General features: G+C 45.8%; 1 protein-coding gene across 1 annotated transcript in view; it reads left to right on the forward strand.

The window, feature by feature from the left end:
- Positions 1-19,634: 19,634 nt before the first annotated feature.
- Positions 19,635-28,000, forward strand: part of SMPD3 (sphingomyelin phosphodiesterase 3) — a 71,838-nt gene continuing 63,472 nt past the window's right edge. The window contains exon 1 of the mRNA XM_004600573.2: positions 19,635-19,818. The gene's annotated coding sequence lies outside the window, so the exon portion shown is untranslated. The remainder of the gene's footprint in view (positions 19,819-28,000) is intronic.

Here is a 28,000-nt window from a genome sequence, read left to right on the forward strand (position 1 = left end):
ATTATCTAAATATTCAACAATCAGACTTGTTTAAAATTTTCTTATTTCTTATTAAAAAATAATGCATGCTAATGACAGAAGAACGAAAACTGGGACCATAGAGATAATACAGTGAGTAGGGGGTACGCTAGGCAAAAGGGAACTCTCTGTTATTACAGGATAATGAATATTCAGGATGATTATTAGCATTTCTAGATCATTTAATTTTTGAGCTTTCTGCATGAGGCCAACCTGGGTTCAATCCATGGCACCTGACATGGTCCCCTAAGCCAAGAATAAGTCCTGAGCACTTCTGGATGTGGCCCCTAAACAAAACAAACAAACAAACAAAAGAAAGAAAAATACAAATAAAGCAAAAGGAGAAGTCCTTCCCAAAGACATCCAGGAATATGACTCCAGATCCATTTCTAAACCCGAATATACTAAGTTCATATCATCTTTGCTTTTTTTTCTTTTCTTTTTAGGTCACACCTTGCAATGCACAGGGGTTACTCCTGGCTTTGCACTCAGGAGTTACTCCTGAGTGCTCAGGGGACCATATGGGATGCTGGGAATCCAACCCGGGTGGCCCTTTGGAATGCAAACGCCCTACCCGCTGTGCTATTGCTCCAGCCCCTCATCATCTTTGCTTTTTGCAACTTCGAATTGCTTTAAAGAATCCAGTCTTCCAAGGGATCAGGTTATTAAGCCCTTATTCCCATCTGCTGTCCTGTGTGCTGCAAAGAAGTTTGAAGAGCAAGAATGTAGGGTGTCATAAGCTAATCTGAGGAGGGGAAGGATATCATGGGCTCCCCTTGGATGGGGAAGTAGCCACATCACCGTCCAGAACTGGGATGCCCTCATGAACAGTCATGTTAATGCATCCTAAGGGGGCAGAGCCATAGTACAGCCAGTAAGGTGACTGTCTTGCATACAGCCAACCTAGGTTCCATCCCTGACATCCCACAAGCTCCCTTGAGCACTGCTAGGAGAAATTCCTGAGTGCCGAGCCAGGAGTAGCCCCTGAGCACTACCAGATGTGCCCCCCAAACCAAAACCAAAACCCCAAACCCCAAACAACCACCCCTGAACATCTGTGAATAATCTGGAACCTTGTAATTTGTGCTTTTGGAGAGTTTCACAAGGCCATGGGTGGGTCATTGAGTTAGAGACACCCAACTCAATGCTAAGTGGAGACAGAGAAACTTGAATGTGAGCCATAAAAGTTAAGGCAGAAAGCTCAAAAATGAAGATCTAGAAATGCTAACAACCACCTTGAATGGTCATTATCCTGAAATAACAGAGGTCTCTTTTGCCTAGGGTTCCCCCATGGCAGGCTCAGGAATGAGGAGAGACAAGGTCATGCTCTGGACCCTGCTGTATGACTGCCCCGTGACATCTGCTTGCTCAACTTCCCTGCAGGAAGAGGGCATATGGACAGTTTCTTCTGGGCCCACAGTACAGAGCAATAAGCAATGCCACGGGCTCCAATAAATTGATGGGTGCACTGGCCTCCAGGGGCCACATAATTTAAGAGGCCATTGAGGCCTTGACTGACCACGTTTTCCCTCTTGATTCTGCCCCAGTCAGGCCTTGAGGAAGTAACCTAATTTCTCTGATTCTCCAATTGGCTGCCTATAAAACAGGGATCTTTTTAGGTTTGGGAGGATTAAACTGAGGCTATGTGGGTAAAACACCGGGCATCTTGCCTGAGGTGATGCCCACTGGACATTAATCTATTTATCTCGAAGTCCCATGTTCCCATCACGCTGTCAGACTTGCTATAATCTGAGCAAGAGCTTCCTGGGAATTGGGTAAGCATCATTCACTTATTCAACCAGCAATTAATTACACGAAGTGCTGATGCAACTGGCATTCAGGAACATCAACTCCATTTTAAAGATTAAAATATATTATTTTAATATTATGAAAAAGAATAAAAATCTGCATTGATTTGAAAGAAAAATGAGTCAGCTGGCCCATACCCCAGGCTCCCCAGGGACCCCATATGCTGCAGCTCCAATATGCTGAGATGCCCAAGAATAGGGCCTCAGGTCAACCTATGACTCAGGAAGTCGTGAAGTGGAAGTGACATGATCCTTCCCTAGGAAATCGAGGTGGCAGAGACATGGTCTGGCAGACACACCAGCTTATCACAGCACACGAGCCCTGGGCTTACCTCACTTGCTTCCCTAGAGCCTTACTTGTCCACTCAGTCTTATCGACTTCAAAATCATCCTGGGGCAGACTTCAAGATTATCTCACTTTCAATTCCCAGGAAAAGACACTCCCATTTCTAGGAAAACAAATTTTGCTTTTTTTCCCAGTGTGAAATGTTTTGCAAGGTCAAAACTGTCACAGTCACTGTCATCCCGTTGCTCATCGATTTGCTCGAGCCGGCACCAGTAACGTCTCCATTTTTGAGTCTTGTTGTTACTGTTTTTGGCATATCGAATACACCACGGGTAGCTTGCCAGGCTTTGCCATGGGGGCAAGATACTCTCGGTAGCTTGCCGGGCTCTCCGAGAGTGGCAGAGGAATCGAACCCAGCTGTGCTATCTATCACTCCAGCCCAGCGCTCCAGCGATCTGGCTGCAACATCTGTCACCCCATTGATGGCCAGGGTTGATTCGGCTGATCTAGCTGGCTAGGCGGGTGTCCCCTTCCTCCCTCACTACTTCATGTGCGACCCTCCCGAAGCTGCGTGCTGGGTCAAAGAGGCCCGCCTTCCCCGAATAGAGACGGACTGGTCTTTGGTCGAGGGTATATGAGTAGCTGTGTTCACTCCCCTGCTAGAACCTCCAAATAAGCTCTCAAGGTCAAAACTATTTTTTAAAAATTTCCATCTCAGTCCCCTCCAACTTCTGGGGTCACCCTCCAAACTCAGATTCTGGGACATGATATAGAGGGGAACCTTATCCATTTGTTCTCCGTGTTTTGCTTGGTTCAGGTCTGGAGCTTCTCATAGCACAGGGCTGGGAGTCAGATCTCCCATGTTCCCATTCTCATCAGAAAACTGTAGATCATTCCCTGAGTCAATCAGCAGGTGAGCTAATTTCAGTTTCTGACATTTACAGAAGAACAGCAACAGTGACCGTTTCTAAGTGGTGGGAATATTCGTGATTTCCATTTTTGTCATTTTGCCTTACTCATTGTTTCTCATTTCTAATAATCAACAGGTATTATTGATGTATAAATAATAGGGAAATGTAGAGACTAGCATTAATCTCAATTAGTTCTTTCTGAATGGTTTTCTATATTCTAAATTCAAGCTCAAAATTCAAAACAGGAAATCACAGGATGTTTTTCCATAATACAGGAGACAAGAAATCTAATAATGCCCAGACACTGCCCTTCTATCAAGGTGAAGCAAATTCTAGTTCCTATTTAGGTTTACAAAAGTCAATAAAATCAGTCTTGTAGCAGGATTATTTACCCAATGCAGTTTACATACTGTTCAGGTTTTCTACTTATGCATCAAAATCACAACAAGACTAGAAAAAATGGCTGAGGTCAGATGGAAAATGAAATTCGAAGCCTGAAAGACAAACTGAAGGCTGAGAAGCTGGTGTACTCTTCAAAACAACTGAGTAACCCAAAGAAGTGATACCAAAAGTGGAACTGGACTATCAAGGCATACAACAAATATTTACTATGCTCCAAACACTGTTCTAGGCCCTGGGAAAATAGCAGTAAACAAAAGCGACAAAAATTTCTAGACTTATGAAGCCCGCAATCAGTTGGAGAGACAGAAAATTTCCATGCTGTTTTGTTTTTCCTACTTTTTTTGTGGAAAGGGAAACTTTCTACTGAGTCCCTTCCAAAGTTAATATCTAGGCCAACCATTTTTTGCCATTCCCCTTTCAGAGTGGGACAGACTCTTGCCAAAAGCTTTGGAGTCCAAGTGAACGGAAGCACTATCCTGGCATGACCTTCCTGTGGCAACTGTCCTAAGGACTTTGCTGACATAAAATAGTTCTGGTGGATCTGGGGATATGACTACAGTGGTACAGTGCTCAGGCTGCTAATTCAACCCCCAACACCTTCCTACAAAGTCACATGGGAGCACCCTGCACTGTCAGTATGATCCCTTACGCCACGAAAAAGTCAACTCTCCAGCATGCAGAAACCAAATGTATATAAGGAGCACAATCAAAATTGTGACCCCCAGGACATCGCAACAACCACCCCAACAAAGAAAAGGAAAGGAAGTGGGAAAATGACTCTGATGCTCCTAGGGAAAGAAGCCCAAGAACCCCAAGCACAAAGGAAGTAAAGACTGAATCAGCAATCTAGGAAACCAGGAGCTGCCACAGTTAGCTACAGGGACACACAGAAATATGAAAGAGAGTGGCAGGGAAAGGAGGCTTTAGAGTCACATAAGAGAAAAAACAGAGCTGCCTCAGGGTGGAATGAGCTGAGGGAAGCAACTCAGGGGTGGAGACCACTCCAGCTCTGCCACTTTCTGGTGGTGGGAACTTTGGGATAGTCCCATAACCTCTCTGAGCCTCGGTATAGTCTATTAAATGAAAATTATAAGGTATCTAGTTCATAGTAAGACAAAGCATGTAACAGTAATGTAGACACTGAAAGGGCTATATAAAACAGATGTTCGAAGAATGCCTATTCTGTATTTATAGTTTTTATTTTGTTGTAAATCAAAACAATTTTATACACAGCTACATTTGCCAAGAGATTGAAAACCTATAGCTGTGAAGGACTAATACAGTGGTAAAACATTTGCTTTGTATGTGGCCAACCCTGGTTCAATCCCTGGCACCCCATAGGGTCCCCTGAGCTCCTCCACAAGTGATCTCTGAGCACTGAGTTGGGAGTAAGCCTGGAGCACTACCAGGTACGACCCCAAAACCAAAACAAACAACAACAAAAACCCTATAGTTGTGATCCTAACATCACAAAAATAGTCTAAGGTAGAACTGGAACCTCCAGTTCCCTCTAGGGATCCCTCCAAATCATGCTATGACCATAGCCGAGGTCCAATACATGACCCATAGAGAATTTGGACACATCACAGTACTGGGCAAAGACGGGGAGCAGACTGGCACCAGTGTTCAGTGGACACATGGGTCAGAAAATGCCCTGAGGTAGGAACAACCCCCATAGTCAGCCCCAGCTGAGCTGCGTTTTCAGGTTAGCAGTCCTGAGGGGCTGCCTCACCTCACAGAGCACCCCCACCCCCCACGCTCTAACTGGCCAGAACAGCACTGCAAACTTGGCCCCACTGTGAGACACAGGGTGGGAGGACCAGAAGGAAGCCTATGAGGAGGGACTGGGTGCACAGCCAGGCTCAGTGAGGAGCCACTGCGCAAAGGTCTCTGAAGGCAATGAAGAATGGGATTCCCAACCAGCCACACACGTGGTTCCAGAGGCCAGGGGTGTATCTAGAGGCGGTTCCTTTTTCACCCCTGTGTGGACACTCCGGGGGGAGCTGCACAGTCCCAGGGAACCTGCTTTCTGGTCTCAGAGCCCTCGTGGTCCCAAGCAGTCAGTGTGTTCCAGGGCCCTGCAAGAGCTCTCTCTGTCTACAGCCAGCCCGAAACCAGCTGCGTTAGTATGGTCAATGGACACTCAGAAACTGAGCTAGACCCCCTAAAATAATGCAAGGGGTTACAAAGTGGGTCCTTTTCCTTTACTGTCACTGGCTTCCAATTCAAAATCAGTGAGGTGTGGCAGAGGGGTGGGGGCTTGTCTGATGGGAGAAGGCTGAACCTCAGGCCAAAGCCTACACCCCACCTCAGGAGTCATGGAATTCCTCCAGCATAGAAAGGAGATTCAGCTGCCAGGCAACCAGAAGGGGTGACAAATGTCCAGCCCTGCATTTCATTCAGTCATTGCACCAACACATAAAGTTGCCAAAATGACTCTTATTATCCCCATTTTAGATGGCCAGAGAGGAACAAAGGAACTTAATGTCTCTACCAACATATAAATAAAACAGGGAGAAAAGCAAATCTAGCTTTCAGGTTGACAAAGACTCATTCCAAAAGTGTAGGATAAGAAATCTAAGTTTGGCTTCAGGTCACAAACAGTCTGAGAATCTCAGCTTACCTCTATGCAAACATTACTGAAGAGGCTGCTATGGCTACAGCAGGGATTTGTGAGCAGAACTGTGTCCTGACCTCTTGACCTGCAGACTCACCAGGAGTAGACCAAGCTAGTCCGGCCACATACTTGCAGAGCTGGGCAGCCAAGAAGGAAAGATTCTGTAACACCTGGTACACGGGCCCTTTTCCTTCAGAGGGCAGACCTACAGCCATAGAGTCACAGGAACCAGAGACCAGATCAACACCTGTAGAGCACAGAGGGAAAAAATAGATTTCTTTGTGAAATGGTGAGACTCTCATTATCAGGGGAATGCAACTTGCATATATCTGAAATACATATATTTCAGAAAAATACATATCTGAAACTGTAGTTGACCTGGATGATGAATACAGTCCCTTTCAACTTTAAGATGTCTTAAGTGTCCCCTATGTGCTAAACACTGGGCAAGATCTACAAAGTAGGACAGTGGCCTTCCAAGAGCCTCCTGGGGACCTAAAAAACAATGATAGAATGTGTACTCTTATAAGACATGGTTTATATACAAGAATGGGAAAGAATTTTATGCTTTCAGAATGGTCAATAGCAATTTATCACTGCTCTCTCCATAATCCTTTAACAGTGAACTTTTTGTCTCTCGAAAAATATCAGCTGTACCTAAGGTTCTCAAGCTCGTGACATATATATGTAAAAAGGAAGTCCCAAAAGACAATTTGGATTGTGTCTACAGGAAAAACGTGGATTTTTTTTTTGTTGTTTTGTGAGCCCAAACTGAAAGCAGTGCCTCATGCCAGAAGGCTATGATGAAGCAGGTAGAGTCATGCTATGATTGGGTAGAATGGGTACCACCCTCTCTGAAATCAATGTGGCAGATGGTATTGAAAAAACAAAAACATGTTAATCTTTCAACCCAATTACTGTTCGCTTGGGAATTTACTTAAAAGAATAACTTGTATATCCAATGACAGATGTACAGATAAAGAAATTGTGGCATATAAACACAATGGATACTACTCAGCTATAAGAAAAGAAGAAATCTTGTCCTTTGCTATAACTTGGATGGAAGTAGGGGTGTTACATTAAGTGAAATAAATCAGAAAGAGAAGAACAAATAATTTCACTTACATGTGGTATAGAAAGAAACAAAGCAAGAGAATGGGCAGTCTCTAATGAAAACAAACCCTTGGATTACAACAACAGGACTGAGGTTACTGAGGATGATGGGAAGGACTGGAAGAAGGAAGGAACAGACCAAAAATTACACAAAGATATTGGAAGAAGGTCTTTGGCACTCTTACGATGGTGAAGGAGTAACAGTACACCAAAAGCATCATCATTAACAGTACTGTAATCACATCACCTCAATAATTTAAAAATTTTAAGAATAAGTTGTAAAGGTAGATTGCTATAAAGTTGAAGATACTCATTATGCATTATTAATAACAACGAAGTCTTAAACAGAGGCGAGGTTATGTGCAGGATGATTGCCGATTGGATATTAGGCCATCATTACAGACTGAGTATACAAAGGCTTGAAGGTCAGTCATGCCCCCTACTTCACTGTAGCCCTGGCACTGGATGGCATACAGAAACACCTCATTAAATGAAGCGGTAAGTGAAGAAGCTAGAGAGACAGTATAGCGGGTAGGACATTTGCCTTTTGGGCAGCTGACCTGGGTTTGATCCCTAGCATCACATAAGGTCCCCAGAGCACCAGAAGGAGTGATTTCTGGGCACAGAGCCAGGAGTAAGCCCTGAGCATCACCAGGTGTAGCCCACAAAACAAAAACCAAACCAAAAGAAGAAAGTATTTATTGAATGATATCTAAGTGGATAGGGAAACAAATGAATGTAACCTAGGCAAGGAAAAATGCTAATTACATATTTTAATTTGTTTTGTCTTGGGGTTACATTACTCCCCATAATTCCTGGAGGCCATGAGGTACTGGGGTTTGAATAGGGGACCCCCAGATGTACAGCATGTGCCCCATTCCTTTGAGCTATATTCCCAGCCCACATGTTATTTTTGTGTGTGTGTGGGAAGGGTGGGAGTGGGCAATACTAGTGATGATCAGAGATTACTCCTAACTCTGTGCTCAGGGGAAAAAGAAGAGGTATCACATTATTAGTCTGCAGTATTAAGAGGGAAGTTGAACACACTACAGATTAATATCAGAGAACAAGAACACATTCAAATTAAAAACCCAAATTTACATCTTGAGAAACTAGAAAAAAATGAAACCTAAAGTAAGTCAAAGGATGAAATAATTAAAATCATAGTAGAAATAAGTGATATATAAATCAATAAAACAAGACAAAAGATCAATAAACCCAGGACCTGGTTTTTCAAAAGAATTAATAAGAGTGACAAAAAGAGTGTCATGCCCAAGTCTTAGTTAGACTCATGAGGGAAAATAGAACCACGATAAATCAGAGCAGAGATGAAAGGGAAGAACTTACAATAGATATTTCAGAAGTACAAAAGATCATAAGAGGTTACTATGAACAACTATAGACCACTAACCTAGAAGAAACGGATGCATTTTTAGAATCAGACACTCTCCCAAGACTGAATCAGGAGGAAGTAGAAAATCTGAATAGACTATCACAAGTAAGGATATTGAAACAGTAATTAAAAATCTCCCCCGAAACAAAAGCTCATATCCACATGTATTCACTAGAGGGTTCTACCAAACTTTCAAAGACTTATCATCTATATTCCTCAAGCTATTAAAAAAAGTGCATACCTTTCTTCTTTGCTTGTTTGTTTTTGGGCCACAGTTGGTGGTGCTCCTGGCTCTGCGATTAGGGATCACACCTGGCAGGGCTCAGGGGACCATATGGGATGTTGGGGATGGAACCTGGGATGGCTGTGTGCAAAGTAAGTGCCCTACCCTCTGTACAATTACTCTGGCCTGTACAACCCTTCTTAAGCGCTTCTGTGAGGCCAATATTACCTTAAACCCAGAATCAGAGAGGGATACTACTGAAAATAAAATAAAATAAAATAAAATTTCAGACCAATAACCCTGTTGAGTAAAGATTCTAAGATATTCAAGAAAACCTTACTCTCCAGGCATCAAGGGATCTGGGACAGGTCGGTCCTTCCCATCTCCTCCATGAACTGCCTCTGGCTGCCATTTAAGTGCATTAGTGGCCATGATCCAGAGACTCACAAATGAATCTCGGAACCGAGCAGCTCACCCAGAGATGTTCCAGACCTTGTGCCAGGCCAATTATACCGGGTGCCTCAGACAGGAGCAGGCGTCATCTCCCCACCAGCCCCATATGAACCCCAGTGGCTGCAAACCTCTAGAACCCAATGATAAACCCAGGTACGTGGGACCAGAGACCGAAAACTCCAGGTCTCAAGGGATCGGGACAAGTAGCTCCTTCCCATCTCCCTGGCCCTTAGGGGTCCTGGCTGTCATGCCCAAGAACTGCCTCCAGGTGCCATTTAAGCTCATTAACGGCCGTGATTCAGAGACTCACAAATGAATCTCAGAACCTAGCAGCTCACTGCAGAGATGTCTCTGGACCCCAATTATTTAAAATTTTAGAATTTTAGGAGCACACAGCCACTTTTGCAGCCATGCGACATCTCATGCTATTCATAACAAGCAATACAAAATAAATTGTCTAGCATCTGTCTGTGGGGCAGGTTTGAGTGGTGGTGGGAAAACTCGAAATAGTGGTGGGAAGGTGTAATGGGATTGGTGTTGAAATATTGAGTGTAATTAGTTATTGTGAACAACTTTATGAAAAACAAAAATGAAAATAATAAAACCTTACTGAGCCAAATTTAATAATGTGTCAAAAGGATCATACACCATGACCAAATAAGAGACATTCCAGGGACACAAAGATGGTTCAATATATGAAAATTAATGTGATATACCATATCAACAAAGATTTAAATCATATGATAATATTGATAGATGCAGAGAAAGTTTTTGGTAAGATTCAACACCTATTGATGATTAAAAAAATCTCAATAAAATAAAAGGAACTTACCTCAAGATAGTAAGGGCCATAATCAATACATATAACATCACACTCAGTGATGAAAAGCTTTCCTTTAAAATCAGCCAAGGTAAGGTTGTCAACTTTCACTATTATTCAACATAGTATTGGAAATTCTAGCCATGGCTATCAGTCAAGAAAATAAATCAAAAGCATTCAAATAGGAAAAATTTAAACTATACTTATTTTTAGATGATATGATAATGTACCTAGAAGATCTGAAAAATTCACCAAAGTCTATTAGGGACAAAACAATATAACAAAGTTGTGGGCTACAAAAGTAACATTCAAAAATGTTTTTCTGTATGTAAATGTACGAACTAAATAATTTGGAGTTTTGGTCACAACTGGCCGTATTCAGGGACTACTCCTGGCCTGCACTCAGAAATTACTCCTGGCGGTGCTCAGGGGACTATATGGGATGCCTGGGATCAAACCCAGCTAGGCCACATGCAAGACAAATGCCCTAATGCCCTATCCTCTGTGCTAAATCACTCTGCCCTGAATCAGAATATATTTTAAGAAGAACATTTTCAATTGTGTCCAAAAGCATCAAGTGTCTAGGAATCAACAAAGGAGATGGAAAAATTATACATCAAAAACAGTAAGTCAGTTTAGTACAGACTAAAAATAGTACAGACATAGCAATGCAGAGCCAAGAGTTATAAACCCCTGTCCATGGTTGGGTGTGGCACCCTCACGCCCCGCCCCCCCACAAAAAAAACTAAAACAAAACTATAAGTCATTATTGAGAGAAATAGAAGAAAACAATGAAAATGGGGAAATATTCCATGCTCAGGGATTAGAATTAACAATGACAAAATTACCATACTGTAAGAAGCATTATACAGAATCAATACAATCTCTAGCAAAATTCCAATGACATTCTTCAAAGACTTAGAAACTGTTGTTAAAATTTGTATGTAACCTTAAAACTCCCCAAATAGGCAAAGCAATTCTGAGAGGAAAATAAAAAAAGAAGGGAGGCATTGCATTCCCTGACTTTATCCTATACTATAAAACTGTATCACTGTCATCCCGTTGTTCATTGATTTACTCGAGTGGGCATCAGTAACGTCTCTATTACACTCAGCCCTGAGATTTTAGCAGCCTCCTTTACTCATCTTTCCCAACTATTGGAGGCTATTTCAGGGTCAGGGAAATGAGACCTACCGTTACTGTTTTTGGCATATCCAATACGCCATGGGTAGCTTGCCAGGCTTTGCCCTGTGGGTAGGATACTCTTGGTAGCTCACTGGGCTCTCTGAGAGGTATGTATATATTTTTTACTGTTTTTGGGATATAAATATGCCACGGGGAGCTTGCCAGGCTCTCCCATGCAGGAAATAGACTCTCGGTAGTTTGTCAGATTCTCCAAGAGGAAGAACTAGGCTATTAGATGTTGTGCAGCCGCTTCCAGGAGCTTGGTTTTATGGTCTCTCGATATTGGCCATTGATGGGATTACCCGGTGCCGGGGGCAGTTTCTGAGTGTGACTGCCTAGCTACTGGAAAATGGGGGATCTGGGTGGAAGAGGCTCAGTCCCGATCTGAGCAGCTTGGAGATCTTGGCCCCGGGTCTGCACACCTGGGTTCCTCTGCTAGTTTTTCATGTGTAAGGCTCATCTGAACATATGGAGAGTGGCCTTGAGCATGGCTGTGGCTGGATTCTGGAGGTCTTCAACTATAAATATAAATGTAAAATATAAATATAAAACTATAGACATAAAAGAGTATGGTACTTAAATAAAAGTAGATTTTTAGACCAATGAAACAGAATTGAAGAGCCCCAAAGTAAGCCTCCAGAAATCCAAACAGTTAATTGATAATGTAAGGAGTCAGATACAACAAATGGAAGAAGGAAATCTCCTTAATAAATGTGCTGAGAAAACTTGAGAGCCACAGCCCACCCCCCGCCCTCCAAAATAAAGAACAAAAAAAAGATAGCAAAGAAAGGAAACTGGAACCCCTATCTTATATCATATGCAAAGATTAGTTTAAAATAGATCAAGGGGTTGAAGAGATAGAATAGCACAAATTTGACCTGGATGAGATCCTTGATACCCTATACAGTCCTCCAAACACTACTAATGAGCCCAGAGTCAGAAGTAATCCTTGAGCATCACAGGTTGTGGCCCCAAAACAAAATAGAACAAAGGATTAAGAAATTCAACCCGAATCCAAAAATACATCAAGAAAAACATAGGCAGAATGCTCAGGATGTCAACATCAGAAATTTTAATTCATTAAATTTCAATGATTTAATTCCAAGAAAAGAGAAAAGAAAAACTGAAAAATAAATGAAACTACATCAAACTAAACCATTTTTGCACTGTGAAATAAATTAATGAATTTTAGCTGAAATTAAAAGACACCCTACTGAGTGGAATAAAATATTTCACACTATACATCTAACAAAGAGCTAATATCCAGGGTATATAAAGCATTCACAAAGTTTCACAACAGAAAAAAAAAAAACCAAAAACTCCTTCAAAAAATGGGGACAGAAGATGAAAAGACACTTTCTCAAAGAAGACATATAAAAAATGCCCATCAGTTAATATCAGAGAAATACAAATAAAAAAGATCAAGAGATATGGCTTCATGCACGTGATAATTATCTCTCTCAAAAGACTGGAAACAACTAGTGTTAATGGGGATACGGTGAAAAAGAAACCTACATTTACTGCTGGAAATGTCTGATTGATACTCTATGGAAAACTGTACAGAAACTTCTCAAGAAATTAAAAATAGAACTCCACTCCTTGGTATCTATTCCCAAGAACATAAAAACATGAATGCAGAAAGATATGCATTCCTCTTGTGTTCATTTCAAAGCTATTTATAATAACAAAGGTCTGGAAACACCCTAAATATCCAACAACAAGAAATTATGGTATACAGGGAAGAGGCAGACAGGGAGGTAATAGGAACAGGGATCAGTGACCTTGAGCACATTGGTGGGGTGAGGGTATAGCATATTAATGTAACTAAGTCACAAAGCCAACAGAACTGTATGCAGGAGATCCAAACTTCAATAACAAAATTTTAAAATGTGCCTGTGAAGGAGGCCGGCTGTGGGGAGGGTGGGAGGAGGGAAGTGAGAGGGAAGCAGGGAACACTGGTGGAGGTAAGTTGATGCTGGGAGGTGGGATTTTTGTTGGGAACATTGTATGCCTGAAATTTTATTATGAACAATGTTGTAAATCACTTTGCCTTAGTAACGTTTTAAAAAGAAATTGTATTATATATACATAATGAAAACTACTCAGCTATAAAAAATGAGATCTTTTACTACAATATGGACGGAATTAAAGAGAGTTGTGGTAAGTGAAATAAGTCAGATGATGTCACTCATATGTGGTATATAAAACAGGGGCCTAGGCAATACTCAATGATAATAAACCCTTGAACTTTTAACTACAGAGCTGAGGTTACCAAGAAGAGATCGGAGAGATACCAGGAGGGGAAGGAAGAGGCAGACTATAAATAATATGAGGAAGTGGGGAAGGTCTTTGGCACTTTGATGGTAGCAGGATCAGAAACTTTGTACACCATAAACATAAATATTAACACTACTATAATCATGCTACCTCAGCTACAAGAAAAAATGTTTTTGTGAAACTGAAAACAAAAATTTTATTGTTGTTTTGGTGCCATGTCTGGTGTTCAAGGTTTACTTATTCTTGGCTCTGCATTCAGTGATTACTCCTGGAGGTGCTTAGAGGACCATATAGGGTGCTAGAGATCAAACCTGGGTTGTACAAGGCAAGTGCCTTATCTGCTGTACTATCTCTCATCCCCAAAAGGAATAATTTTTTTTCATGAGGGCCCACACCCACCTGTGCTCAGGCTCTATCCTTAGAGACCACTCCTGGCAGGCTAGGAGGACCAATTGGGGTGCCAGGGATCAAACCCAGAGTGGCCATTGCAAGGGAAGTGCCATACCCAACCCACAGTACTTCTCTCTCTGGTCCCCAAAAGGAAGGTTTTTAAACAAAGAAGAGATTATAATACTCAGAAATTGATTCACAAAATGTTTTTTGAGCACCCACTGTTTTAAGGGACTGAAACAGCAGGACTATTTCAAGATTACAGACATATCAACAACTCAAAAATATTTTTAAATGGAATATTTTTGGAGAGATTATTCAAAGCAATAACTGGTTTGGTTCCTTGTTTTTCTTTAGAAATTATGGGGATCATTTTCTCAATTAACATTTAGACAAGTATCTTATATTCTATACTATTCACATTCTATTTGTTATATATCTTATACTGCAATTATAAATCACACAGTTTGGGAAATCCTAAAATTGGATGCCTACTTGACTAATCTTAAACATCTTCTGCAGCATCACTCACAATCCAACATTACTGACAGGAGACCCTTGTGGGAAGTCTGGATGTGCTGGCAAGACTATCTGAAAAACTAATAAAATCCTTGTAATCCTTTTCAAGGATGCAGAAAGGAAAATGGCTGCATTTCAAATTCATGGCATTTCAAAGGCATGAATTAAACTCTAAGTTCTACATTTGAAAAAATCAACACACGTTCTCTAATTTATGTTCTAAACTGAGAAAACAAACCGTTGCTAAGAAATGAAGTTTGCAAAATTCTTAAACACATTTTATAGTTGATGCGCACGTACTTATATCTACAAACTATACCAAAATATAAATTTCAGGAATCACTCTCATTGATCTCGGCTGATACAACTCCACCGTGAAATCTGGAATTGCTTTTTTGATTTGGTTGCTTTTAACTCCTAGACATTCTCCCTTCCAGGTGTATATAAAACCGAACATTTTTACGTAATATAGAGATAATACTTCTGAGAAAAATGTACATAAAAGCCAATAGCTTCTCTTCCTTATTCCTCTGCCTGCCCTGGAGAAAGACAGCTTCTTCTTAATACCCCAACACCTTGACTGTGGTGCCACCCAAGTCAGAGGGCCCTGTACCCTTCTATCCTCCTTTCTACCATCTGTTAACTTCCCACTCGCACTCCAATTTGGCACAGGTCTATCGGGGTTTCTCTCTCCTTCAGATCAGCCATCTTATTGGAACACTCTCCAATGAAGAACCCATCCAACACATTTGTCTTTCAATATCATGGCACACAGTCACTGTCTCTGACCTCTCCTTCAGCCAGCATTGCCTGCTCTGCTTGTGCTTCCCTCCCTCTCTCCTCTACCAGCTTTCTCCAGAGGTTTGAATGTCCTAATTTCCCCAACTTAAAACTAAGTTGTATCTCGACTCTGTTCTTTCTGCTTTTCTTCCTCCTTCCCTTCAAAATCAATCCAATACCAATTCTCTCCATCTATTTTCCCTGCACTCAGACTTCTATCCATGTGACTCTCCACGGTCCCAAGTGATCTCTCTGTTGTTAAATTTGATATTCAGTGTTTCAGACTTCAGCTTACTTCACTTTTGGGCACCGTGCTATCCCTCTTTCTCCACTCGCTTTCTGTGGCACACCATTGATTTTCTCAACTATTCTCACCTTTCCTTCTAGGTTCATCCTCCTTGACCAGTTCTGAAATGTTTGCATGTCCCAAGGAATTGTGATTTTCTCTGTGACATTCTCTATTGAAAAATTTTACTCATTCCTATTGCATCAATTCTGATCAATATGTCAATAATTTATAACATTCCCTCTCATAGGCTCCAAATTATTCTCCAGACATCTCATCAGGATATCTCCTATTCATGTCAAACACTCCTCCTCCTCTTCTTATCTAAATCTGATTCTTTACTATTCCACACCTTGGGGTAAAGTATCCATCCATCTGGTTACCCAATGCAGTTACTGGGCCATCAGCTTTGACTCACCTTCTCCTCCACACCTCAACCATCACTCACAAATTCTTCTGAGTATTTATCTCCTTAATGCATCTTAGATCCACCTACTCATTCCCATCTTCAAAGACTCTGTGCTGGATCACTGCAGCAGCTTCAACCCACATCCCAGCCTCATCTTCTCCTGGGCACCCTCCACGGAGCCCCTGTATCTCTTTTCAAGACACACTTCTGATTTTTTAATCTCTTCTTTCTTCTTTTATTTGTTTTTGCTTTGGGGCAAAAACCCAATGATGTTCAGTGCATTCTCTTGGCTCTGTGCTCAGGGATCACTCCTAGTAGGGCTCAGAGTACCATATGGAATACCAGGGATTAAACCCAAGTAGTTTGAGTGCAAGTCAAGCACCTTACCCACTGTTCCATTTCTCCAGCCCCCTAAAACACACATCCACTTAAAAAATTAAAATCCATCAACTTTAGAATATAGTTATAGACTCAGCCTACCATAGGAGGCTCTTTAGGACCAAGCCAGTGTTATCTGCTCCACTTCTGTGTCTGAGAGTTAGCACTATGGTCATCCCTTGCTAATCAAAACTAATCCAAATCAACTTTCTGCTTATTTCGTGAGTCTTGAACTTCACTGAGACCTTTTTGTCCCTCTAAGTAGGAAGGAACAATGATTCCCCTGGAATCCTTTGCACCTCTAGCTTCTAAATATCCAGGTTCCCTCTCGTTTATGGTTCTCTGCTCTAAAGCCAAACCTAATAAATGACAAAACAAAAAAGACATGGACCTTGCCAAAATCACACAATTAATGACAGAATGGAGAACTGAACCCAAATTACCCAGAACATTCTTATTGGTTTACTCACAAACCAATTTCTGATCATCAAAGTATATGGAAACAAAATTAACATTTTTAAGCACTTAAGAGTTAAGAAGAGCTTTACATAAGGCACCTCCTCCATACATTACATTTTCAAGTAAGCAAACTGCAGATCCGAGCAGAGAGTTTGTGCAAGATCACACAGCTAGTAAATGTGTTTGAATTCCACCCCCTCCACCTTACTAGCTGCTTCCTAACACTAATAAACAGTATTTACAAGTGAAGAATAGGTTCAGCCCAGGGTCATACACATCTAGTCAGAGGAAGTCAGAATTTGAGCCTAGCTTTCCTGACTACTTGGCTGGTCTGGTGTGTGATGTGTGGTGGTGTGTGTGTGTGTGTGTGTGTGTATGTGTGTGTGTGAAGTTGCTTGCTTTCTGGGAGAACCATTGAACCCTGAATTTTCCTTTCTTGTAGCAATTTCCTGAAAATTAGCACTACTGCTTTGCGCTAAACTGATCTCCAAAGTGCTCCAGCTGCGGCTCCAGCTGTGGCTCCAGGTAGAGTTCATTGGTAGCTCCCTGCTGGCCTGCTGCAGGCACCTGCTTTTCCAGCAGTCTCTGCTCTGGCTGCATTCACAGGACTGAGCATTCAGTCACTGCAGATCCACTGTCCCTGCCTCCTCAGCACTGAGATTCCACCTGTTCACCCAGATCCCGTGTCCTTCCTTCATGGCTCAGCCAGGATCAAAGGCCCCCATGATGCTTAAAAGTCCTGTTAAAAGGCAACCCACTTTACTCCTCTCCCCTCCCAGCCTTTCCTACCCAGATGTCACTAGCCCAAGGATGACAGGATGGCTCCATCACTGATTCCGTCCTTTGGTTTGGATTGGATTCAGGATAATAGTCTCCTGATTACTGCTTAAGCCTGGAATTAATTTTTTCTATATATCAGGCGTGCTCTCAAGAATGTTTCAGCTGAAAATATACCCAAAATATCTAGATGGGATGACATATAAAGCATGTGTGGGATTAGTTGAGCCATCTGGCCAACACCAGGGCATTGAGGGGGAAAGGTTTAGGAAAGATACTACCTAGCAAGGTGTGGCACCAGCAGCGGAGCCCTGATGTGCTGAGCAGAGGGCTGAAAGGGAGGGGTGTCAGACTGTTTCTATTCATTACCAACAAGGGAGATCTTTCCCAGAAACCGAGTGGGAGGCAGGGCACTTAGACACAGAAAGGAGGAAGGGCCAACAGCTAGAAATAGAAGAACATGAAGAACCGATGACATTTAGGAGAGAATTAACAGGATTTCCAAGGACTAGGCGTGAATAATACACATTAATCCCTAGCATCAGAGGATGGAAAGGACCCCCAAGAGCATTCAGATGAAATTCCAGGCCACTGTACAAATGGCATAAACATTTCGTCGAGGGGGTGATGTTACTCTAGTGGAACAGTTCCAGCAATGACCAGGCTTTAAAAAAATCAAGATTTTTGGGGGCTGGAGTGATAGCACAGCGGGTAGGGCGTTTGCCTTGCACGCGGCCAACCCAGGTTCGATTCCCAGCATCCCATATGGTCCCCTGAGCACTGCCAGGAGTAATTCTTGAGTGCAGATCCAGGAGTAACCTCTCTGCACTGTTGGGTGTGACCCGAAAAAAAAATTGAGATTTTTGTCAGTGTAAGTGACTTTCAATGACAAATCAGTTTATCTTGTTTTCAGGCCACACCTGGCGGTGCTCAGGGGCTACTCCCCGCCTTGGGGACCACGCGGTGGTGGGAATCGAACCTGGGTCTTCCACAGGCAAGCCTGCGCTCAACCCTTTGAGCTCTCTCCAACACTCCGGCTGCTCCATACGCGGTGAGAACCTGCTCTGCGCCAGGCAGGACAGGCGCTGAGCCGCGAGTGGGACTAGCACAGACACGGCCCCTGCGTGAGGAGCCTTCACAGCGGGAGGTGGCTACGCGGCCGCGGATGGGGCTACCCCGACGCAGCGCCGGGTTTCCCCGACGGAGCCCACGCCTCCAGGCAGGCGTCGTCGCCCACCAGGCTGCATCTGGGCGGGGGTCTGGAGAGCGTGCGGGGAGACAGCTGACGGCAGGGTGGCGTGAAGGCTAACGGGGTGCTTAGGGCTTCCGAAGTTCCGAGTGCGGCGAGGAGAGGGCGGAGTCCAGGTCTCGGGGTCCGGGAAGCGGTGTGAAGGAGCGTGGGTTTAATTCGCGGGCAGTGGGGATCCTCGAAGGGGTCCGGGCAGAGAAGCGCCCTCTAGCTACGCTGCGGGAGATGCTGGGGGACCTGGCGGCGGTGTGAAGGCGGCCCGAACCCGCGACGGGAAGACCCAAGGCCGATGACCAAAAGTCAAGCGCTCCCCTGGGACAAGGTCGACACGAACATGCAGAAAGTTGAGAACACGCAAAGGTCTCCTCTGTCCTGTCACCCTTGTCGGGCAACGCTGGGGGTGTGGGACGGGGTGAGGGGCGGGGGGAAAGCGGGGGCCTCCACGCCCGTCTTCCCAGCTTGGAGAAGGGGGGCGCGGAGTCCCAAGCCCATGAAGTGAAAAAGGCCTCCCGAGTGGCTGCCCGAAGTCACGCACTTCGATGCTTCGAGGGTCCCGTGGCCCGTCCCACGTCTCAGTCAGCCATCCCCGACCAGCCGCCTTTGCCATGGAAACAAGTCCTCCTCCCTGCCTCAGCCCCTGCGTTTGGGAAATGCACCCTGGGAAATGCAGTTCACCTCGGCTTAGCTGCCCGCCACGTGACTCCGCTACGCGTCCTGAGAGAACTACAAGTCCCAGGAGGCTGTGCGAGAATTCCGGGTATGTGGTCTTCACGGAGCGCTCGAGGAACCCGCGGGCGGGGCCAGGGGGTGCTGGGGATTGGCGCCCCCAATGGGCGGCCTCCTGGGCGTGTCGCGTAGTTCCATTGGCTACGGCGGCGCGGAGGAGGCGGGGTCCTCGGAATGAGGCGCGGAGCTGTTCGCTGCTCCAGGTGCTGAGTCCGGACGCGAGAGCCGCTGTCACCACCACCGCCGCCGCTGCAGTTACCGCCGGGAAGCCGGGCCCGGGAGAAGCCCGGAGGAGCTGGGCGCGCTGCAAGGCGCTGACCGCCCTCCCGCCTCTCTGAGGTGGGTGCTGCAAGATTTCGCTTTTATTTGATTTGGAAAGGGAACGAGCGAAAGGAGGCGCGATGGGGGGCCTGGGGAGTTGATGGGACCTGTCCTCGATCGCCAGGCAGGACCATCTGTCCCAGAGAGCTGCCGACTGACCGCTCGCCGGCCTCCCCGGAGCCCGAGGTCGAGCAGCTTGGCTTAGTTTCTGGTTCCTGGCGGAGGGGGCTGTCGAGGGTGACGGGCGAGGACTGGAGCATCCCTCCCCTTTTCTCCCGAGCGCGCAGCGAGCTGGCAGCCTCCCTCCGCCCGTGCCTGAAGCCGAAGCTGCTCGGATTATGGGGCACGGAAGGGAGTGTTCTGGGATGCAAAATTTCGGGGACGGGGGACCCTTCTCCCCGACACCTTGGTCTGCTTGAGGTTACAAAGCGGGTTCTGGGTGCGATGAACAAGATCGCGGGCTTGCTCCTCCTCTGCTCACGGCCGGGCGTGACTGGGTTAGGGCTTTTTGGGGGTGTCACGAAGGTTTTCCCCCTGCGCCCACCCCTCTTCCGAGGCCTACGGTTTTGTGGGGAGGGGCGGCGGCATGTAGATGAAGACGGGGAGGGGGCACTTCCCCCCCTCCGCCGTGGACCCGCCTAGGGTACTGGGGGGAAGGGGGACAGATTGATGGGTGACGAGGGGCAAAGGCGGGAGCCTCCCAAGCTGAGACCCGAGAACACTGATGGGTGATGGGGTCCTCCGCGTTCGAGAACACGCGCCCGAGGCCGGAGTAGCCTGAGGGTGGGGTGTGTGCCAGGGGATAGTAAAGGGAATTGGGGGGTTCCTGCCCTCCTCTCTCCACCCCGGCCTTCTTTATCTGGATCCGGGAGCGGGGCGCTAAGTCGAGACGACCCTCCTGCCCCGCCCCTCCCCGGGGCTCCTGAACCAAACCCAAACCCGGATGGGCACGGGCGGGGCGGGAGCGGGAGGGTCCCTCTCCCGCAGCTCGGAGCTCGGAGCAGGCGCCCCCCGCGTCCGCGAGCCCTCGGGGCCGCTCCCCTCGGAGCCGGGCGCGCCCCAGAGCCGGCACGCGGCGGCCGCCCGGGACGCGGGGCTTTCCCGCCCCGTCGCGCGGCATCTGCGGGAGGACAAAGCGGCGGTGGCCGCACGGGCGGGCCTGCGCCACGGGCTGGGCGGGGGGCGCGGCCGCGGGCGCGGGGAGCGGGGGGGCTTCGGGCGCGGCGCGTGGAGCTTCGGCGGAAACGTGCCAGGAGCCGGGCGGGAGACAAAGCGCGCTCGCTCCTGGCGGGCCCGCGCGAGCCGGGATGGAAAATCCCGAGGGAGGAGGCGGCTGCGCCCGGGTAGGCACCATGCCCCGCACCCCGTCTCCCCGCCAGACCAACCCTTGATGCCCTGCGTGCGGTAATGACAAACTGGGTCTCTTCTGGGCGCGTTCAAAACCTCTGACCATGAGGATGTGGACAGCCTCACATCAGGGGAGGGTCCCCAGGGTTCAGCAGGCAAGAGTTGGTCGGGTCCCCAGGGGGCCACCGCCACACACACACACACACACACACACACACACACACACACACACATCAGCCATATTAGATCAAACCTGATTCCCCGTGTAAGCGTGTGTGCAAGCCACAGGAGTCTTTGCATGGGTGTGTGATTAGGTGCACGGTTGAACGTGCCACGGTGTGCACCAGTGTTCGTGTATGTCCCCTAGTGAGCTTGTGCATGTGGCTGAGTGAGGGGCGGGGCCCCAAGATTTCCAGGGTGGCCACAGGGTGGACATCCCACCCACTCCCGAGCCTCAGTAATGAGCCATAATGTTCCAAGGGTGCCCCACATGATGTGGCCCAGGAAGTGGCGCCCTCACAAGCATGTACAACCCTCTTCTAGGGTCTTCTGTCAATCCTACAACCTCACCAGGGTCCCGTCCGTCCCATCCCTGAGAAACTTTTCCCTATGGTAATGACTGTCCCAAGGTCTGGAAACCTCTTCCCCTGGGTGTCCACTGGGACTCAGGGAATGCACTGGCAGAATTCTTTATGGTATAGCGGCATGGTGGTGTCGGGGCAATTTTGGGCACTTTGGCCTTCATTTTAGAAGGGCCATTGGCTGAGACTGCTGGCCAGTGACAAGTGGCTTCTCATTCATGCCAGGTACACTCTGAGAGAGGACACAAAGCTGATACAAAGGTACTGCCTCAGGAGCATCGATTCTCAACCAGGTGCTATACGTCCCCTGAGGGTAGTATGTTCTAAGGGGTCACAGATGAAAATTGTATAAATGGGGGACCATGACACCCGAGTTGGGGGTCCACTAGTGGGACAGGGAGGCCCTGGGAGGAAACAGTTAGAAGAAGGTCCTGGTCAGGAACTTGTTGAGAAGCACTGCTCTAGTGGGGAAAGACAGGCCTCCGGGACTGGCCACTCCAAGCAAATAAACTGTTTTACAGTACTCCCTCAGATGGGTGTGTGGCTCGGAAATAATCCCTACTGAGAGCCCCATCCGGTCAGTGGAACAGGAAAGGCAGTTACCAGTCACTGGAGTCACCATCCAGCCCAGTCCTGCTGAGTCCAGTACATGTATCCACTACCAGTGTCCACAGTGACCTCTGCTGGGTGGAAGTTAAACAGAGATATAGTCCACTAACTTGTTAGTTCCACATCCTCCTGGTGTAAGTGCTCAGTTTTTAAAGTAAAAACTACTTTAAAACATTTATCCAGTTTGGAGGGCTGGAGCGACAGTACCGTAGGTAGGGGATACTTGCCTTGTATGTGGCCAACCCAGTTTGGTCCCCGTTATCACATATGACCTATCGACCCCCGCTAGGAATGACCCTGAACATAGAGCAGAAGCAAGCCCTGAGCAACCACCAGGTGTGGCCCAAAAAACATATTTTTTTCTGTTTGAGGGTTCTCTGTTTGCAGCTGCAGTCCTATTATTATCTACAGTCCTGCCGAGCTAGTCCAAGCAGTGGAACTGCCACCATCCTAACCCATAAGGAAATTTTAAAGAGGACCTCCAAAGGTCTTTGCTTAAACTTTTTATCCAGTTAGGGGTGGTGTTAAATCCATTTATGAAGATAGTACATAGAAAACTTTTTTTGCTTTTTGGGTCACACCCAGCAATGCACAGGAGTTACTCCTGGCTTTGCATGCAGAAATTATTCCTGGCAGTGCTCGGGGGACCACATGGGATGCTGGGAGTCGATCGCGGGCCGGCCGCGTGCAAGGCAAATGCCCTACCCGCTGTACTATCGCTCCAGCCCCTAAACATTTATCAAGCTCAGCGGTGGGTATTTTTCTATGTCTTCTTCTCCCTTTACTAATTTTTTTGTGGGGGAAAATCATACCTTGAGGTACTCAAGGGTGACTCCTAAGTTCTCAGGGGACCATTTGGTGACCAGGGACCGAACCCAGGTTTCTGCACGCAGAGCCTTCATTCCAGCCCAGAGTCATTTCTTTAGCCCTTCCCTTCTCTTTTCCTTATTCCACTTCTATCCTTGTCTCTTCCTCATTAAATTTTTGAAAAACAAACCTTTTCCTCCTCAGTGACAATGTGAAATGCAGTATCAGAAGGCCGTTACTTTTTGGCTTTGGGGCCATGCCCAGCTGTGCTCAGGGCCTACTCCTAGCTCTGCTCTCCTGAATCACTGCTGGCAGTTCTCGGGGAACCATATGGGGTGCTGGGGAACAAACCTGGGTTGGCCGCATCCAAGGCAAGCACTTTCCATGCTGTAATCTCTCTCTGGGCCTAGGAGGCCATTATTAAATGCAGCTAGGTTATGAAGGCTGACTCTTCAGGCCTAACAATGGGGGTAGGGGACATGGATATGACAGACTCTGATGCGGAGAGCCCCTTGGGTGACATGTGTCTCTTCTCCCGGAGTTGCTCAGAAGGGATCTGATGCAGCCATAAAATCATCAGAGCTCCGCAGAGGAAAAGAGGGATCTAAGTACCTAGTATTGTTCTTACTTTGGCATCCATGTGATTTGCATTGAATTATGTGAGTCAGTATCATAAAGTAAAAATAGGACTAATCTCTTTCTTGCCTGTTCAGAAGGTGGCTGCATATATGTGCTGTGTTCTGCATCGGAGAATGAAAAGCCAAATTATCTCATAAACTGAACCACCTGCTTATCCTGATTAAAGAATCGCTCTTAACATCACCTACAGGCAATAACAGGATTTGACATTTCCTTTAATTCATACCTAGATCTCTTTGTCTTGTAAAATAATGCTCATACATTATTACTTTCACTTGAGGTTAATCAAGTATGTTTAATTCTTGTGCTGAAGCCAAACCAGTCAAATATCAGCAGATACTGGAAGATTTTGGTGGTGTCTCTGTTCTTGGGCTCAGAGAATTCCTTAAGAGTTCAGAGGACAGAAGGAACGGGTCTGAGGATTCTGTAAATCCTATGGGTGGTGTTAATGTGTTTTTAAGAGAGGATCCATAGAATTTTCCAGGAGGGCTGATTAAATGTGGAAGAATCTGACTGTTCATGCGCATGCCATGAACACCGGGAGTGAGGCGGTGTCCCTGGTGGTCAGCATGTCCCCCTTAACCTCACTGGGGAAAGCCTGGAGACAGTAATGAGTGGAGCTGTCCGAGGTTCTGGAGCACCATCCCCTCCCGCCTCGGTAGGGTGGTCTCTCCTGTATGGACCTGTGAGGGTTTCCCCAAAGCTCATCACAGAACAAAATAGGCAGCAGCAGAGCTATAGAGACTTTGACTGCATCACTTCAAACGAAGCCCTCACAATCCCTATTTCAAGAATTACATGCTACTAATAGGAGGAAAGAGTGCTAAGTCAGGATCTTCACATGTACTAGCGTATTTCATCCTCACAGTCTTACCAGGGAGGTGGTGGTGTTATTCCCACTTTCAAGATGAGGAACTGAAATGCTCAGAGGAAAGGGATTTGCCCATGTTCACACAGATCAGAAAGGGCCGAGTTTAGGTTCGACCTGGATATTTTAAACTCCAGAGCATCTCCCTTTCCTCCCACGGGATTTTCCTATCACTAATTGTAGAGGCAAAATTGAAGCGCTAAACTCTCCGATGTGAGATTCTTTCTAACCAAATGGAGGACTGGGATTGGAGACCCACTAAGATTAATAAAGGCACAGAGGCCTCCCACATTCAGCAAGGATAATGCTGAGTACTTTACATGCTATGCCGACAAATGGTTTGCTGCCTGATCTTCATTACCAAAGAAGGGAGAGAGAGAGAGGGACTGGAGCGATAGCACAGCAGGTAGGGCATTTGCCTTGCACGTCGCTGACACAGTTCGACTCCCAGCATCCCATATGGTCCCCTGAGCACTGCCAGGACTAATTCCTGAGTGCATGAGCCAGAAGTAACTCCTGTGCACTGCCGGGTATGACCCAAAAAGAAAAAAATAAAGACAAAGGGAGAGAGGGAGTATACTGATGCTCATGACCAGTGGCCCTGAATTTTCTTTAAAGAAATCAGGAGCAGGAGCCAGGAATGTGACCAGTGGGAGGGCACATGCCTAACATGTATGAGGTCCTGGGTTTGATCCCTGGCATTAGAAAAGGGAGGGAAAAAAGCAGAACAATTTCACAGGAAGCCAAACCTGGATGTCCACAAAATGTTTTAATAATCTGTAAGAATGGACTGTTATTTTTTGACAAAGTACATATAGAGAGCAAAGAAACAGGGCTTATCTTTAGTCGCCAGCATCCTGTTCTGATCTTGAGGACTCTTAGATATTAAGAGGCTCTTCCACCTGTTCCCACTCACATTTTCAGAAAAAAAATATGAAAAGCCTCTAACCAAGAAAAAGAAATTCCCCCACTGCAGAGAGCCTCAGCTAATCTCCTCAGAGCAGTGCCTTCCTGCCTTCATCTCCTCAGCCAATATTCTGCTCTCCGTGTGGCTGCAGGAATCCTGGAAGTGGGTGGGCTGGGGGCTGCAGGGCTTCGGGCCGCATTATCTTCTGATTCAACTAGGGGGCAGTGCCAAGAGCCTCAGTCTTGCCATATGCACCACAGACCTGAGACTCCCCTGATCAGGGGCTTTAGATTTGGGTGGCTAAAGGGAATTCAGAGAAAGATGTGTGCTTTGTTTCTGCCCTCCCTAGACAACACCCAGACAGGGGGTCCAGCCTTTGGAGAAAAATGCCTTGCATCCAGCTGGGTCTCAATCCATGTCGAATAACTTCTTCCCTTTCTAGGTTGGGGCTTTGCAGGGCTCTGACGCAAGGAGCAAAGGCTGCTCCTGCTTTTCCTGAGGGCACTTGGAGGCCAAGGACCCGGCTCCCCATCTGGGTCTGCTCTGACTCATATGACTGCAGACAGATTTGATTGTTTTCTTATTTAGAGTCATTAATTAACTCTCCTCAGCATCAGAACAGCATGTAATAAGAGGGAGGCCATTTGTGGGGGTCTCTAGGCAGCCATGCCTACAGCTGAGCACCAGCTCCTTTGCTAACAAAATCAGGAAATGGCTTTAATCCTGGCTATAATCCTTCAGAAAGCTTAAAATTGTCAAGACTTTAGGCCAACATGAGAAAGGAAGTAAAAGTGTAATGAATCGCTAAGGCTGCGATGGTTATTTTGCCAAAATTGGGAGGCCCCCGGGTCCCTCAAACAATTGGATTTTCATTCACGCAACAAGCACTTCTTGTTTCTACAAGTGCCAGGGACAGAATTGGGCACAGGGAATACAAACCAACATGGGAAAAGCCTTGTCATAGAGAAAACTGAATCAAAAGAGGAAGCCGATAGGGATCCTGAGAAGGGTGGACAAGCAGATTGCTTTTAGAAATGGAAAAAAACCTTACTAATCATAAATCACCATCTCTCAACATGAGGAAGGAAGCTGAGGGGAAGTGACAGTTGCTACAGGCCATAGGCTGCGTTAGGGCAAAGACGGTGATTAGAACCCTGGTTTTATAACTCTTTTTTTTTTTTTGCTTTTCTTGGGTCATACCCGGCGATGCACAGGGGTTACTCCTGGCTCTCCAGTCAGGAATTACCCCTGGCGGTCCTCAGGGGACCATATGGGATGCTGGGAACCGAACCCAGGTCGGCCGAGTGCAAGGAAAACACCCTACCCACTGTGCTATCGCTCCAGCCCCTTATAACTCTTAAAGCATGTACTTTTCACTGTCTAAAACTGCTGTTCTCATCTTTAAATTATCCAAATGGTGTATTTCCTTTAATATAGGCTGTGATCCAATCCTAAAGCTAATCCTAAATTTGAAGTTGAAATAGGATCAAAAGATTTAGTGGGGAAAGGAGAATGTCAATCTATACCCACATTATCCAAAATGGTGGCCACATCTGGCCAGTTCGAATGAAGATGTTATACAATTATAACATAACAGATTTTTTTAAAAAAATCTGACCACTTATTAATAATGTTAATATTGAGGGCTGGAGATAGTACAGAGGATAGGACACTCACTTTTCACAGAGAAAACTTAGTTTCATCCCCAGCACCACATACCGCCCCTCAAGCCCAGACAGGAGTGATCCCTGGGCTAGGATTAATCCCTGAGTACAACTGTAGCCCCAAACAAAAACAATGTTAACATGAAATTATATATAAATACACTTGGTTAAATGATAGGCCTCATTCCCCCGACCCTAAAAGAGCCTCCAATCGTTGGGAAAGACGAGTAAGGAGAGGCTGCTAAAATCTCAGGGCTGGGAGAAATAGAGACGTTACTAGTGCCTGCTTGAGTAAATCGACAAACAATGGGATGACAGTGACAGTGACAGTGACACTTGGTTAAAGAGTATGTGCTATTATTGTTGGTTGGTTCCTTTTTATGCTTACTAGAAAGCATATTCATGGTTTGCTTTTTTTAAAAAATTTGGTTTGGTTTGGTTTGGGGGCCACACCTGGCAATATTCAGGGGTTACTCCAGGCTCTGCACTCAGAATTACTCCTGGCAGTGCTCGGGACCATTTGGGATGCTGGGAATCAAACATGGGTTGGTCATGTACAAGGCAAACGCCCTATCTGCTATACTAAGCTCTGGCCCAAATGGTTTCCAAATGGTTTTCCAAATCGTATCTCTCCTGGAAAGTTTTCTTTGTAAAACAAGGTATTCCACAAAGAAGATTCTATAATCAGTCAGCCATTGGTGAATCCAGGCTCTACTATTTGGGCTGTGTGACCTTAAGCAAATTGTTCTTTCCACATCTGTTTCTCCATAAGTAAAAT

The sequence above is a fragment of the Sorex araneus genome, chromosome 8, assembly GCF_027595985.1.
Source record: "Sorex araneus isolate mSorAra2 chromosome 8, mSorAra2.pri, whole genome shotgun sequence".
NCBI lineage: Eukaryota > Metazoa > Chordata > Mammalia > Eulipotyphla > Soricidae > Sorex > Sorex araneus.